This window comes from Schistocerca gregaria, chromosome 6 (genome assembly GCF_023897955.1).
Source record: "Schistocerca gregaria isolate iqSchGreg1 chromosome 6, iqSchGreg1.2, whole genome shotgun sequence".
Classification (NCBI taxonomy): Eukaryota; Metazoa; Arthropoda; class Insecta; order Orthoptera; family Acrididae; genus Schistocerca; species Schistocerca gregaria.
Genome location: NC_064925.1, coordinates 182610773 through 182625652, shown reverse-complemented (window position 1 = coordinate 182625652; position 14880 = coordinate 182610773). Strand labels below are relative to the sequence as shown.

The window sequence follows — 14880 nt, the reverse complement described above, 5'->3', positions numbered from 1 at the left end:
ATAAACCTATCCCTTACATCACCAATGCACATCTAAAATGTCACTCTAATAACAAGTCAGCAAGCACACCAAAACCACAAGTACATGTCACTAGCACCCCTTCAACACAAATCACAGCCAGGCTAAGCCTAGCACAGGCAAAAGCCTCTTCTCTTCCTCAGTATCACACTCAGCTGTCACAGCATCTCTTGCTACTGTCTCAATCATGTCATTTCATAACACACACCTACTGCCACACACAACATTTGGAAACCTTACACCAACTTTACACAAGACAGCTGCATGTTCCAAATCTTTCTCACTCACATACTTTCACTTAGACTACTGCTTAAATACACTCTAGCGCTCTAAAATTAGCTTGCATTACCTAATATTTATTTTTCTCTAACGCCTGCAAAGCTTCTGGTGCCTGTAAGCCACTATCACATACTGTCTGCACACAGACCCACAATATTTATCTTTATTCATCTTCATGGCTGCAGCTGATGCCATAATTGTTTGAGCAGCATAAACAAACATGTGAAGGAAGGTGTATCTTTCATGATTAAGTGTGCAAGCTACCCCTTTACAGGAAGTTTATTTAACATTTTGTTTCAAGTAACTTTCCTAGTGGCCTTGCTATCCAGCTGCAGCCTCATAATACAGACTGCAGGTGACACCTCATCAGGTTCTTAACTGAAGCATATCTGCCTGTGTAATAAGCCACTGCCCTTCACCTAAAAACCAACTATTACTGCAAATCTGTGGTGCATCAGCATGTCATGTACAAATTTCACTGGTGTGACCCACAAAGTATTTTCCCACATGTCTGGCAATCTGCCATTACATACAGTTACCTAAATAAATTCCAAAAGTGTCAGCCAATGAATACCACAACACTGAAGTGTTTAGACAGCAGACCAGTATGCTAATATTAACATATAGCATTTAGATGTGAGACTCTACTATTTTGACAGCACTTTGAATCCCATCAATGTGATACAAGTCGATGGTGTTCACAATTGCAGCTGATGCACCTCTCATCCTGTGTCTAGGAGAAAGATTGCACAAACTCTGCATGCAATATTCATCATGTTACATACACAGAAGCTCTACCACATAAGCAGATACAGAGCCAGTCAAGACACAAAACACTAGCAAGCTTCAAGATTTCAGGAATAGACAACTACATCACAAACCAGTTGGTGTCACATGACACCAGTAGCTACTCAGTTATTAACTGCTTTCAAATACTAAATCTATCACTCTTTGTTGTGCACTAGCAATTCTTCCTGCAATAACAACATTCACCAACCTGGATTACAGCTGATTGACATTTCACAGGAACATAACTACAGCTACTAACACAATGCTAACCTGGTTTCTCTTACCACATGTCCCCTCGATATTTTAGGCTCATTCACACACCTCAATCACAGTGTTTCACTGTTGTCAAGTAGACCTACCCTGTGTACACCTGGATCAACACAAATATATCACCTGGTATTGTACTGAAAACGGAACTATGTCCATCATTCCTACTACTATCTCACACAAGTCGCATTAACCCATCCATGCCCTGGTAATGACCTACACTGCTGTGTTTCAAAGTGTGCAATACGAATGCTGTTTTTAATGGTTTGTGAGGCTACTGTGTCTCTTCTTGCAGTCACTATTGTCTTCTGGCGCCATTGGATGAATAGAACCATGCTTGGTCTCTGTGGAGTTCCTCAGTAATTTACATGGTCACAGGCTGTGTCTTCTTGTGTTGTACTTGATGTGTGAGTTAAAAGTTGCATTGCATATGAGCACTCTGTAATTAAATCGATAGGTATCGTAAGAAAGTACCACTGCAAGAGTAATGCAATTTGTGTTAGCAGTGAAGACAGTTTGGCCAAAATATTCGCTTGTTTTGAGAGTCTTGAAGACCTGCTACCTGCTCCAGTCAGAGTCATTTATCCCACACATTAGAGAAGTGTGTTTCATACGTATGCCTATAAGACACTAAACTCGGGATGTGAGAACATGGCGACAATAGCTGCCAACACGTCTTGCTGCCGCCTAGCGGCAGCTGTGTGAAACTGCTGCTGCTCTGGGTGGATGGTGCGAGAGCAAACGACTCTACGATCTAAGTTTTACACCCAAAACTGCCAAATCTACAGTTGACAGAGCTGCCACTTACTAAGAACGACACCTCGCAGTAATTAGTTCACAAATTAGCACTCGGCAGGCCTTGTGTTCCTCGCCAGAGCTGTGTAAACCTACGTCCAAGCCGAACCATGTTTGACGCGGCGCCATAACTATATATACAATTTCAGAGGGCTCCTCGAATGTACTCGCTTCGGCGGTACATATACTAAAATTGGAACGATACAGAGAAGATTAGCATGGCCCCTGCGCAAGGATGACACGCAAAATCGTGAAGCGTTCCACTTTTTTTTTCGCAATCTCACTCTCTCATGCCTCACATCAGCTGCTAATACCATCAGCCAACTACACAAGTTTCGCTTCATATCTGCACCCACTTGTCACAAACTATGCTCTCCATTTACGCAGTTCTCCTCCACTTTCTTTCATTCACAACAGAACATGACAAAACTGGCAATAAACCTATCTCTTACATCACCAATGCACATCTAAAATGTCACTCTAATAACAAGTCAGCAAGCACACCAAAACCACAAGTACATGTCACTAGCACCCCTTCAACACAAATCACAGCCAGGCTAAGCCTAGCACAGGCAAAAGCCTCTTCTCTTCCTCAGTATCACACTCAGCTGTCACAGCATCTCTTGCTACTGTCTCAATCATGTCATTTCATAACACACACCTACTGCCACACACAACATTTGGAAACCTTACACCAACTTTACACAAGACAGCTGCATGTTCCAAATCTTTCTCACTCACATACTTTCACTTAGACTACTGCTTAAATACACTCTAGCGCTCTAAAATTAGCTTGCATTACCTAATATTTATTTTTCTCTAACGCCTACAAAGCTTCTGGTGCCTGTAAGCCACTATCACATACTGTCTGCACACAGACCTACAATATTTATCTTTATTCATCTTCATGGCTGCAGCTGATGCCATAATTGTTTGAGCAGCATAAACAAACATGTGAAGGAAGGTGTATCTTTCATGATTAAGTGTGCAAGCTACCCCTTTACAGGAAGTTTATTTAACATTTTGTTTCAAGTAACTTTCCTAGTGGCCTTGCTATCCAGCTGCAGCCTCATAATACAGACTGCAGGTGACACCTCATCAGGTTCTTAACTGAAGCATATCTGCCTGTGTAATAAGCCACTGCCCTTCACCTAAAAACCAACTATTACTGCAAATCTGTGGTGCATCAGCATGTCATGTACAAATTTCACTGGTGTGACCCACAAAGTATTTTTCCACATGTCTGGCAATCTGCCATTACATACAGTTACCTAAATAAATTCCAAAAGTGTCAGCCAATGAATACCACAACACTGAAGTGTTTAGACAGCAGACCAGTATGCTAATATTAACATATAGCATTTAGATGTGAGACTCTACTATTTTGACAGCACTTTGAATCCCATCAATGTGATACAAGTCGATGGTGTTCACAATTGCAGCTGATGCACCTCTCATCCTGTGTCTAGGAGAAAGATTGGACAAACTCTGCATGCAATATTCATCATGTTACATACACAGAAGCTCTACCACATAAGCAGATACAGAGCCAGTCAAGACACAAAACACTAGCAAGCTTCAAGATTTCAGGAATAGACAACTACATCACAAACCAGTTTGTGTCACATGACACCAGTAGCTACTCAGTTATTAACTGCTTTCAAATACTAAATCTATCACTCTTTGTTCTGCACTAGCAATTCTTCCTGCAATAACAACATTCACCAACCTGGATTACAGCTGATTGACATTTCACAGGAACATGACTACAGCTACTAACACAATGCTAACCTGGTTTCTCTTACCACATGTCCCCTCGATATTTTAGGCTCATTCACACACCTCAATCACAGTGTTTCACTGTTGTGAAGTAGACCTGCCCTGTGTACACCTGGATCAACACAAATATATCACCTGGTATTGTACTGAAAACGGAACTATGTCCATCATTCCTACTACTATCTCACACAAGTCGCATTAACCCATCCATGCCCTAGTAATGACCTACACTGCTGTGTTTCAAAGTGTGCAATACGAATGCTGTTTTTAATGGTTTGTGAGGCTACTGTGTCTCTTCTTGCAGTCACTATTGTCTTCTGGCGCCATTGGATGAATAGAACCATGCTTGGTCTGTGTGGAGTTCCTCAGCAATTTACATGGTCACAGGCTGTGTCTTCTTGTGTTGTACTTGATGTGTGAGTTAAGAGTTGCATTGCATATGAGCACTCTGTAATTAAATCGATAGGTATCGTAAGAAAGTACCACTGCAAGAGTAATGCAATTTGTGTTAGCAGTGAAGACAGTTTGGCCAAAATATTCGCTTGTTTTGAGAGTCTTGAAGACCTGCTACCTGCTCCAGTCAGAGTCATTTATCCCACACATTAGAGAAGTGTGTTTCATACGTATGCCTATAAGACACTAAACTCGGGATGTGAGAACATGGCGACAATAGCTGCCAACACGTCTTGCTGCCGCCTAGCGGCAGCTGTGTGAAACTGCTGCTGCTCTGGGTGGATGGTGCGAGAGCAAACGACTCTACGATCTAAGTTTTACACCCAAAACTGCCAAATCTACAGTTGACAGAGCTGCCACTTACTAAGAACGACACCTCGCAGTAATTAGTTCACAAATTAGCACTCGGCAGGCCTTGTGTTCCTCGCCAGAGCTGTGTAAACCTACGTCCAAGCCGAACCATGTTTGACGCGACGCCATAACTATATATACAATTTCAGAGGGCTCCTCGAATGTACTCGCTTCGGCGGTACATATACTAAAATTGGAACGATGCAGAGAAGATTAGCATGGCCCCTGCGCAAGGATGACACGCAAAATCGTGAAGCGTTCCACATTTTTTTTCGCAATCTCACTCTCTCATGCCTCATATCAGCTGCTAATACCATCAGCCAACTACACAAGTTTCGCTTCATATCTGCACCCACTTGTCACAAACTATGCTCTCCATTTACGCAGTTCTCCTCCACTTTCTTTCATTCACAACAGAACATGACAAAACTGGCAATAAACCTATCCCTTACATCACCAATGCACATCTAAAATGTCACTCTAATAACAAGTCAGCAAGCACACCAAAACCACAAGTACATGTCACTAGCACCCCTTCAACACAAATCACAGCCAGGCTAAGCCTAGCACAGGCAAAAGCCTCTTCTCTTCCTCAGTATCACACTCAGCTGTCACAGCATCTCTTGCTACTGTCTCAATCATGTCATTTCATAACACACACCTACTGCATGTTCCAAATCTTTCTCACTCACATACTTTCACTTAGACTACTGCTTAAATACACTCTAGCGCTCTAAAATTAGCTTGCATTACCTAATATTTATTTTTCTCTAACGCCTACAAAGCTTCTGGTGCCTGTAAGCCACTATCACATACTGTCTGCACACAGACCCACAATATTTATCTTTATTCATCTTCATGGCTGCAGCTGATGCCATAATTGTTTGAGCAGCATAAACAAACATGTGAAGGAAGGTGTATCTTTCATGATTAAGTGTGCAAGCTACCCCTTTACAGGAAGTTTATTTAACATTTTGTTTCAAGTAACTTTCCTAGTGGCCTTGCTATCCAGCTGCAGCCTCATAATACAGACTGCAGGTGACACCTCATCAGGTTCTTAACTGAAGCATATCTGCCTGTGTAATAAGCCACTGCCCTTCACCTAAAAACCAACTATTACTGCAAATCTGTGGTGCATCAGCATGTCATGTACAAATTTCACTGGTGTGACCCACAAAGTATTTTCCCACATGTCTGGCAATCTGCCATTACATACAGTTACTTAAATAAATTCCAAAAGTGTCAGCCAATGAATACCACAACACTGAAGTGTTTAGACAGCAGACCACTATGCTAATAATAACATATAGCATTTAGATGTGAGACTCTATTATTTTGACAGCACTTTGAATCCCATCAATGTGATACAAGTCGATGGTGTTCACAATTGCAGCTGATGCACCTCTCATCCTGTGTCTAGGAGAAAGATTGCACAAACTCTGCATGCAATATTCATCATGTTACATACACAGAAGCTCTACCACATAAGCAGATACAGAGCCAGTCAAGACACACAACAATAGCAAGCTTCAAGATTTCAGGAATAGACAATTACATCACAAACCAGTTTGTGTCACATTGACACCAGTAGCAACTCAGTTATTAACTGCTTTCAAATACTAAATCTATCACTCTTTGTTCTGCACTAGCAATTCTTCCTGCAATAACAACATTCACCAACCTGGATTACAGCTGATTGACATTTCACAGGAACATAACTACAGCTACTAACACAATGCTAACCTGGTTTCTCTTACCACATGTCCCCTCGATATTTTAGGCTCATTCACACACCTCAATCACAGTGTTTCACTGTTGTCAAGTAGACCTGCCCTGTGTACACCTGGATCAACACAAATATATCACCTGGTATTGTACTGAAAACGGAACTATGTCCATCATTCCTACTACTATCTCACACAAGTCGCATTAACCCATCCATGCCCTGGTAATGACCTACACTGCTGTGTTTCAAAGTGTGCAATACGAATGCTGTTTTTAATGGTTTGTGAGGCTACTGTGTCTCTTCTTGCAGTCACTATTGTCTTCTGGCGCAATTGGATGAATAGAACCATGCTTGGTCTCTGTGGAGTTCCTCAGTAATTTACATGGTCACAGGCTGTGTCTTCTTGTGTTGTACTTGATGTGTGAGTTAAAAGTTGCATTGCATATGAGCACTCTGTAATTAAATCGATAGGTATCGTAAGAAAGTACCACTGCAAGAGTAATGCAATTTGTGTTAGCAGTGAAGACAGTTTGGCCAAAATATTCGCTTGTTTTGAGAGTCTTGAAGACCTGCTACCTGCTCCAGTCAGAGTCATTTATCCCACACATTAGAGAAGTGTGTTTCATACGTATGCCTATAAGACACTAAACTCGGGATGTGAGAACATGGCGACAATAGCTGCCAACACGTCTTGCTGCCGCCTAGCGGCAGCTGTGTGAAACTGCTGCTGGTCTGGGTGGATGGTGCGAGAGCAAACGACTCTACGATCTAAGTTTTACACCCAAAACTGCCAAATCTACAGTTGACAGAGCTGCCACTTACTAAGAACGACACCTCGCAGTAATTAGTTCACAAATTAGCACTCGGCAGGCCTTGTGTTCCTCGCCAGAGCTGTGTAAACCTACGTCCAAGCCGAACCATGTTTGACGCGACGCCATAACTATATATACAATTTCAGAGGGCTCCTCGAATGTACTCGCTTCGGCGGTACATATACTAAAATTGGAACGATACAGAGAAGATTAGCATGGCCCCTGCGCAAGGATGACACGCAAAATCGTGAAGCGTTCCACATTTTTTTTCGCAATCTCACTCTCTCATGCCTCACATCAGCTGCTAATACCATCAGCCAACTACACAAGTTTCGCTTCATATCTGCACCCACTTGTCACAAACTATGCTCTCCATTTACGCAGTTCTCCTCCACTTTCTTTCATTCACAACAGAACATGACAAAACTGGCAATAAACCTATCCCTTACATCACCAATGCACATCTAAAATGTCACTCTAATAACAAGTCAGCAAGCACACCAAAACCACAAGTACATGTCACTAGCACCCCTTCAACACAAATCACAGCCAGGCTAAGCCTAGCACAGGCAAAAGCCTCTTCTCTTCCTCAGTATCACACTCAGCTGTCACAGCATCTCTTGCTACTGTCTCAATCATGTCATTTCATAACACACACCTACTGCCACACACAACATTTGGAAACCTTACACCAACTTTACACAAGATAGCTGCATGTTCCAAATCTTTCTGACTCACATACTTTCACTTAGACTACTGCTTAAATACACTCTAGCGCTCTAAAATTAGCTTGCATTACCTAATATTTATTTTTCTCTAACGCCTACAAAGCTTCTGGTGCCTGTAAGCCACTATCACATACTGTCTGCACACAGACCCACAATATTTATCTTTATTCATCTTCATGGCTGCAGCTGATGCCATAATTGTTTGAGCAGCATAAACAAACATGTGAAGGAAGGTGTATCTTTCATGATTAAGTGTGCAAGCTACCCCTTTACAGGAAGTTTATTTAACATTTTGTTTCAAGTAACTTTCCTAGTGGCCTTGCTATCCAGCTGCAGCCTCATAATACAGACTGCAGGTGACACCTCATCAGGTTCTTAACTGAAGCATATCTGCCTGTGTAATAAGCCACTGCCCTTCACCTAAAAACCAACTATTACTGCAAATCTGTGGTGCATCAGCATGTCATGTACAAATTTCACTGGTGTGACCCACAAAGTATTTTCCCACATGTCTGGCAATCTGCCATTACATACAGTTACCTAAATAAATTCCAAAAGTGTCAGCCAATGAATACCACAACACTGAAGTGTTTAGACAGCAGACCAGTATGCTAATATTAACATATAGCATTTAGATGTGAGACTCTACTATTTTGACAGCACTTTGAATCCCATCAATGTGATACAAGTCGATGGTGTTCACAATTGCAGCTGATGCACCTCTCATCCTGTGTCTAGGAGAAAGATTGGACAAACTCTGCATGCAATATTCATCATGTTACATACACAGAAGCTCTACCACATAAGCAGATACAGAGCCAGTCAAGACACACAACACTAGCAAGCTTCAAGATTTCAGGAATAGACAATTACATCACAAACCAGTTTGTGTCACATTGACACCAGTAGCAACTCAGTTATTAACTGCTTTCAAATACTAAATCTATCACTCTTTGTTCTGCACTAGCAATTCTTCCTGCAATAACAACATTCACCAACCTGGATTACAGCTGATTGACATTTCACAGGAACATAACTACAGCTACTAACACAATGCTAACCTGGTTTCTCTTACCACATGTCCCCTCGATATTTTAGGCTCATTCACACACCTCAATCACAGTGTTTCACTGTTGTGAAGTAGACCTGCCCTGTGTACACCTGGATCAACACAAATATATCACCTGGTATTGTACTGAAAACGGAACTATGTCCATCATTCCTACTACTATCTCACACAAGTCGCATTAACCCATCCATGCCCTGGTAATGACCTACACTGCTGTGTTTCAAAGTGTGCAATACGAATGCTGTTTTTAATGGTTTGTGAGGCTACTGTGTCTCTTCTTGCAGTCACTATTGTCTTCTGGCGCCATTGGATGAATAGAACCATGCTTGGTCTCTGTGGAGTTCCTCAGTAATTTACATGGTCACAGGCTGTGTCTTCTTGTGTTGTACTTGATGTGTGAGTTAAAAGTTGCATTGCATATGAGCACTCTGTAATTAAATCGAAGGGTATCGTAAGAAAGTACCACTGCAAGAGTAATGCAATTTGTGTTAGCAGTGAAGAGAGTTTGGCCAAAATATTCGCTTGTTTTGAGAGTCTTGAAGACCTGCTACCTGCTCCAGTCAGAGTCATTTATCCCACACATTAGAGAAGTGTGTTTCATACGTATGCCTATAAGACACTAAACTCGGGATGTGAGAACATGGCGACAATAGCTGCCAACACGTCTTGCCGCCGCCTAGCGGCAGCTGTGTGAAACTGCTGCTGCTCTGGGTGGATGGTGCGAGAGCAAACGACTCTACGATCTAAGTTTTACACCCAAAACTGCCAAATCTACAGTTGACAGAGCTGCCACTTACTAAGAACGACACCTCGCAGTAATTAGTTCACAAATTAGCACTCGGCAGGACTTGTGTTCCTCGCCAGAGCTGTGTAAACCTACGTCCAAGCCGAACCATGTTTGACGCGACGCCATAACTATATATACAATTTCAGAGGGCTCCCCGAATGTACTCGCTTCGGCGGTACATATACTAAAATTGGAACGATACAGAGAAGATTAGCATGGCCCCTGCGCAAGGATGACACGCAAAATCGTGAAGCGTTCCACTTTTTTTTTCGCAATCTCACTCTCTCATGCCTCACATCAGCTGCTAATACCATCAGCCAACTACACAAGTTTCGCTTCATATCTGCACCCACTTGTCACAAACTATGCTCTCCATTTACGCAGTTCTCCTCCACTTTCTTTCATTCACAACAGAACATGACAAAACTGGCAATAAACCTATCTCTTACATCACCAATGCACATCTAAAATGTCACTCTAATAACAAGTCAGCAAGCACACCAAAACCACAAGTACATGTCACTAGCACCCCTTCAACACAAATCACAGCCAGGCTAAGCCTAGCACAGGCAAAAGCCTCTTCTCTTCCTCAGTATCACACTCAGCTGTCACAGCATCTCTTGCTACTGTCTCAATCATGTCATTTCATAACACACACCTACTGCCACACACAACATTTGGAAACCTTACACCAACTTTACACAAGACAGCTGCATGTTCCAAATCTTTCTCACTCACATACTTTCACTTAGACTACTGCTTAAATACACTCTAGCGCTCTAAAATTAGCTTGCATTACCTAATATTTATTTTTCTCTAACGCCTACAAAGCTTCTGGTGCCTGTAAGCCACTATCACATACTGTCTGCACACAGACCTACAATATTTATCTTTATTCATCTTCATGGCTGCAGCTGATGCCATAATTGTTTGAGCAGCATAAACAAACATGTGAAGGAAGGTGTATCTTTCATCATTAAGTGTGCAAGCTACCCCTTTACAGGAAGTTTATTTAACATTTTGTTTCAAGTAACTTTCCTAGTGGCCTTGCTATCCAGCTGCAGCCTCATAATACAGACTGCAGGTGACACCTCATCAGGTTCTTAACTGAAGCATATCTGCCTGTGTAATAAGCCACTGCCCTTCACCTAAAAACCAACTATTACTGCAAATCTGTGGTGCATCAGCATGTCATGTACAAATTTCACTGGTGTGACCCACAAAGTATTTTTCCACATGTCTGGCAATCTGCCATTACATACAGTTACCTAAATAAATTCCAAAAGTGTCAGCCAATGAATACCACAACACTGAAGTGTTTAGACAGCAGACCAGTATGCTAATATTAACATATAGCATTTAGATGTGAGACTCTATTATTTTGACAGCACTTTGAATCCCATCAATGTGATACAAGTCGATGGTGTTCACAATTGCAGCTGATGCACCTCTCATCCTGTGTCTAGGAGAAAGATTGGACAAACTCTGCATGCAATATTCATCATGTTACATACACAGAAGCTCTACCACATAAGCAGATACAGAGCCAGTCAAGACACAAAACACTAGCAAGCTTCAAGATTTCAGGAATAGACAACTACATCACAAACCAGTTGGTGTCACATGACACCAGTAGCTACTCAGTTATTAACTGCTTTCAAATACTAAATCTATCACTCTTTGTTCTGCACTAGCAATTCTTCCTGCAATAACAACATTCACCAACCTGGATTACAGCTGATTGACATTTCACAGGAACATAACTACAGCTACTAACACAATGCTAACCTGGTTTCTCTTACCACATGTCCCCTCGATATTTTAGGCTCATTCACACACCTCAATCACAGTGTTTCACTGTTGTCAAGTAGACCTGCCCTGTGTACACCTGGATCAACACAAATATATCACCTGGTATTGTACTGAAAACGGAACTATGTCCATCATTCCTACTACTATCTCACACAAGTCGCATTAACCCATCCATGCCCTGGTAATGACCTACACTGCTGTGTTTCAAAGTGTGCAATACGAATGCTGTTTTTAATGGTTTGTGAGGCTACTGTGTCTCTTCTTGCAGTCACTATTGTCTTCTGGCGCCATTGGATGAATAGAACCATGCTTGGTCTCTGTGGAGTTCCTCAGTAATTTACATGGTCACAGGCTGTGTCTTCTTGTGTTGTACTTGATGTGTGAGTTAAAAGTTGCATTGCATATGAGCACTCTGTAATTAAATCGATAGGTATCGTAAGAAAGTACCACTGCAAGAGTAATGCAATTTGTGTTAGCAGTGAAGACAGTTTGGCCAAAATATTCGCTTGTTTTGAGAGTCTTGAAGACCTGCTACCTGCTCCAGTCAGAGTCATTTATCCCACACATTAGAGAAGTGTGTTTCATACGTATGCCTATAAGACACTAAACTTGGGATGTGAGAACATGGCGACAATAGCTGCCAACACGTCTTGCTGCCGCCTAGCGGCAGCTGTGTGAAACTGCTGCTGCTCTGGGTGGATGGTGCGAGAGCAAACGACTCTACGATCTAAGTTTTACACCCAAAACTGCCAAATCTACAGTTGACAGAGCTGCCACTTACTAAGAACGACACCTCGCAGTTATTAGTTCACAAATTAGCACTCGGCAGGCCTTGTGTTCCTCGCCAGAGCTGTGTAAACCTACGTCCAAGCCGAACCATGTTTGACGCGACGCCATAACTATATATACAATTTCAGAGGGCTCCTCGAATGTACTCGCTTCGGCGGTACATATACTAAAATTGGAACGATACAGAGAAGATTAGCATGGCCCCTGCGCAAGGATGACACGCAAAATCGTGAAGCGTTCCACATTTTTTTTCGCAGTCTCACTCTCTCATGCCTCACATCAGCTGCTAATACCATCAGCCAACTACACAAGTTTCGCTTCATATCTGCACCCACTTGTCACAAACTATGCTCTCCATTTACGCAGTTCTCCTCCACTTTCTTTCATTCACAACAGAACATGACAAAACTGGCAATAAACCTATCCCTTACATCACCAATGCACATCTAAAATGTCACTCTAATAACAAGTCAGCAAGCACACCAAAACCACAAGTACATGTCACTAGCACCCCTTCAACACAAATCACAGCCAGGCTAAGCCTAGCACAGGCAAAAGCCTCTTCTCTTCCTCAGTATCACACTCAGCTGTCACAGCATCTCTTGCTACTGTCTCAATCATGTCATTTCATAACACACACCTACTGCCACACACAACATTTGGAAACCTTACACCAACTTTACACAAGATAGCTGCATGTTCCAAATCTTTCTCACTCACATACTTTCACTTAGACTACTGCTTAAATACACTCTAGCGCTCTAAAATTAGCTTGCATTACCTAATATTTATTTTTCTCTAACGCCTGCAAAGCTTCTGGTGCCTGTAAGCCACTATCACATACTGTCTGCACACAGACCCACAATATTTATCTTTATTCATCTTCATGGCTGCAGCTGATGCCATAATTGTTTGAGCAGCATAAACAAACATGTGAAGGAAGGTGTATCTTTCATCATTAAGTGTGCAAGCTACCCCTTTACAGGAAGTTTATGTAACATTATGTTTCAAGTAACTTTCCTAGTGGCCTTGCTATCCAGCTGCAGCCTCATAATACAGACTGCAGGTGACACCTCATCAGGTTCTTAACTGAAGCATATCTGCCTGTGTAATAAGCCACTGCCCTTCACCTAAAAACCAACTATTACTGCAAATCTGTGGTGCATCAGCATGTCATGTACAAATTTCACTGGTGTGACCCACAAAGTATTTTCCCACATGTCTGGCAATCTGCCATTACATACAGTTACTTAAATAAATTCCAAAAGTGTCAGCCAATGAATACCACAACACTGAAGTGTTTAGACAGCAGACCAGTATGCTAATATTAACATATAGCATTTAGATGTGAGACTCTACTATTTTGACAGCACTTTGAATCCCATCAATGTGATACAAGTCGATGGTGTTCACAATTGCAGCTGATGCACCTCTCATCCTGTGTCTAGGAGAAAGATTGGACAAACTCTGCATGCAATATTCATCATGTTACATACACAGAAGCTCTACCACATAAGCAGATACAGAGCCAGTCAAGACACAAAACACTAGCAAGCTTCAAGATTTCAGGAATAGACAACTACATCACAAACCAGTTTGTGTCACATGACACCAGTAGCAACTCAGTTATTAACTGCTTTCAAATACTAAATCTATCACTCTTTGTTCTGCACTAGCAATTCTTCCTGCAATAACAACATTCACCAACCTGGATTACAGCTGATTGACATTTCACAGGAACATAACTACAGCTACTAACACAATGCTAACCTGGTTTCTCTTACCACATGTCCCCTCGATATTTTAGGCTCATTCACACACCTCAATCACAGTGTTTCACTGTTGTCAAGTAGACCTGCCCTGTGTACACCTGGATCAACACAAATATATCACCTGGTATTGTACTGAAAACGGAACTATGTCCATCATTCCTACTACTATCTCACACAAGTCGCATTAACCCATCCATGCCCTAGTAATGACCTACACTGCTGTGTTTCAAAGTGTGCAATACGAATGCTGTTTTTAATGGTTTGTGAGGCTACTGTGTCTCTTCTTGCAGTCACTATTGTCTTCTGGCGCAATTGGATGAATAGAACCATGCTTGGTCTCTGTGGAGTTCCTCAGTAATTTACATGGTCACAGGCTGTGTCTTCTTGTGTTGTACTTGATGTGTGAATTAAAAGTTGCATTGCATATGAGCACTCTGTAATTAAATCGATAGGTATCGTAAGAAAGTACCACTGCAAGAGTAATGCAATTTGTGTTAGCAGTGAAGACAGTTTGGCCAAAATATTCGCTTGTTTTGAGAGTCTTGAAGACCTGCTACCTGCTCCAGTCAGAGTCATTTATCCCACACATTAGAGAAGTGTGTTTCATACGTATGCCTATAAGACACTAAACTCGGGATGTGAGAACATGGCGAC

General features: G+C 41.9%; 5 non-coding genes across 5 annotated transcripts; all 5 read left to right on the top strand.

The window, feature by feature from the left end:
* The first annotated feature begins 2311 nt into the window (after positions 1 to 2311).
* Positions 2312 to 2418, top strand: LOC126279630 (U6 spliceosomal RNA). The gene has a single exon (XR_007551099.1). It is a non-coding gene; the product is annotated as a U6 spliceosomal RNA (small nuclear RNA).
* A 2476-nt stretch (positions 2419 to 4894) lies between these two features.
* LOC126279696 (U6 spliceosomal RNA) lies at positions 4895 to 5001 on the top strand. The gene has a single exon (XR_007551160.1). It is a non-coding gene; the product is annotated as a U6 spliceosomal RNA (small nuclear RNA).
* Positions 5002 to 7429: 2428 nt separating this feature from the next.
* On the top strand, positions 7430 to 7536 carry LOC126279363 (U6 spliceosomal RNA). Its single transcript, XR_007550846.1, has one exon. It is a non-coding gene; the product is annotated as a U6 spliceosomal RNA (small nuclear RNA).
* Positions 7537 to 10013: 2477 nt separating this feature from the next.
* On the top strand, positions 10014 to 10120 carry LOC126279629 (U6 spliceosomal RNA). Its single transcript, XR_007551098.1, has one exon. It is a non-coding gene; the product is annotated as a U6 spliceosomal RNA (small nuclear RNA).
* A 2476-nt stretch (positions 10121 to 12596) lies between these two features.
* Positions 12597 to 12703, top strand: LOC126279362 (U6 spliceosomal RNA). The gene has a single exon (XR_007550845.1). It is a non-coding gene; the product is annotated as a U6 spliceosomal RNA (small nuclear RNA).
* The last annotated feature ends 2177 nt before the right edge of the window (positions 12704 to 14880 follow it).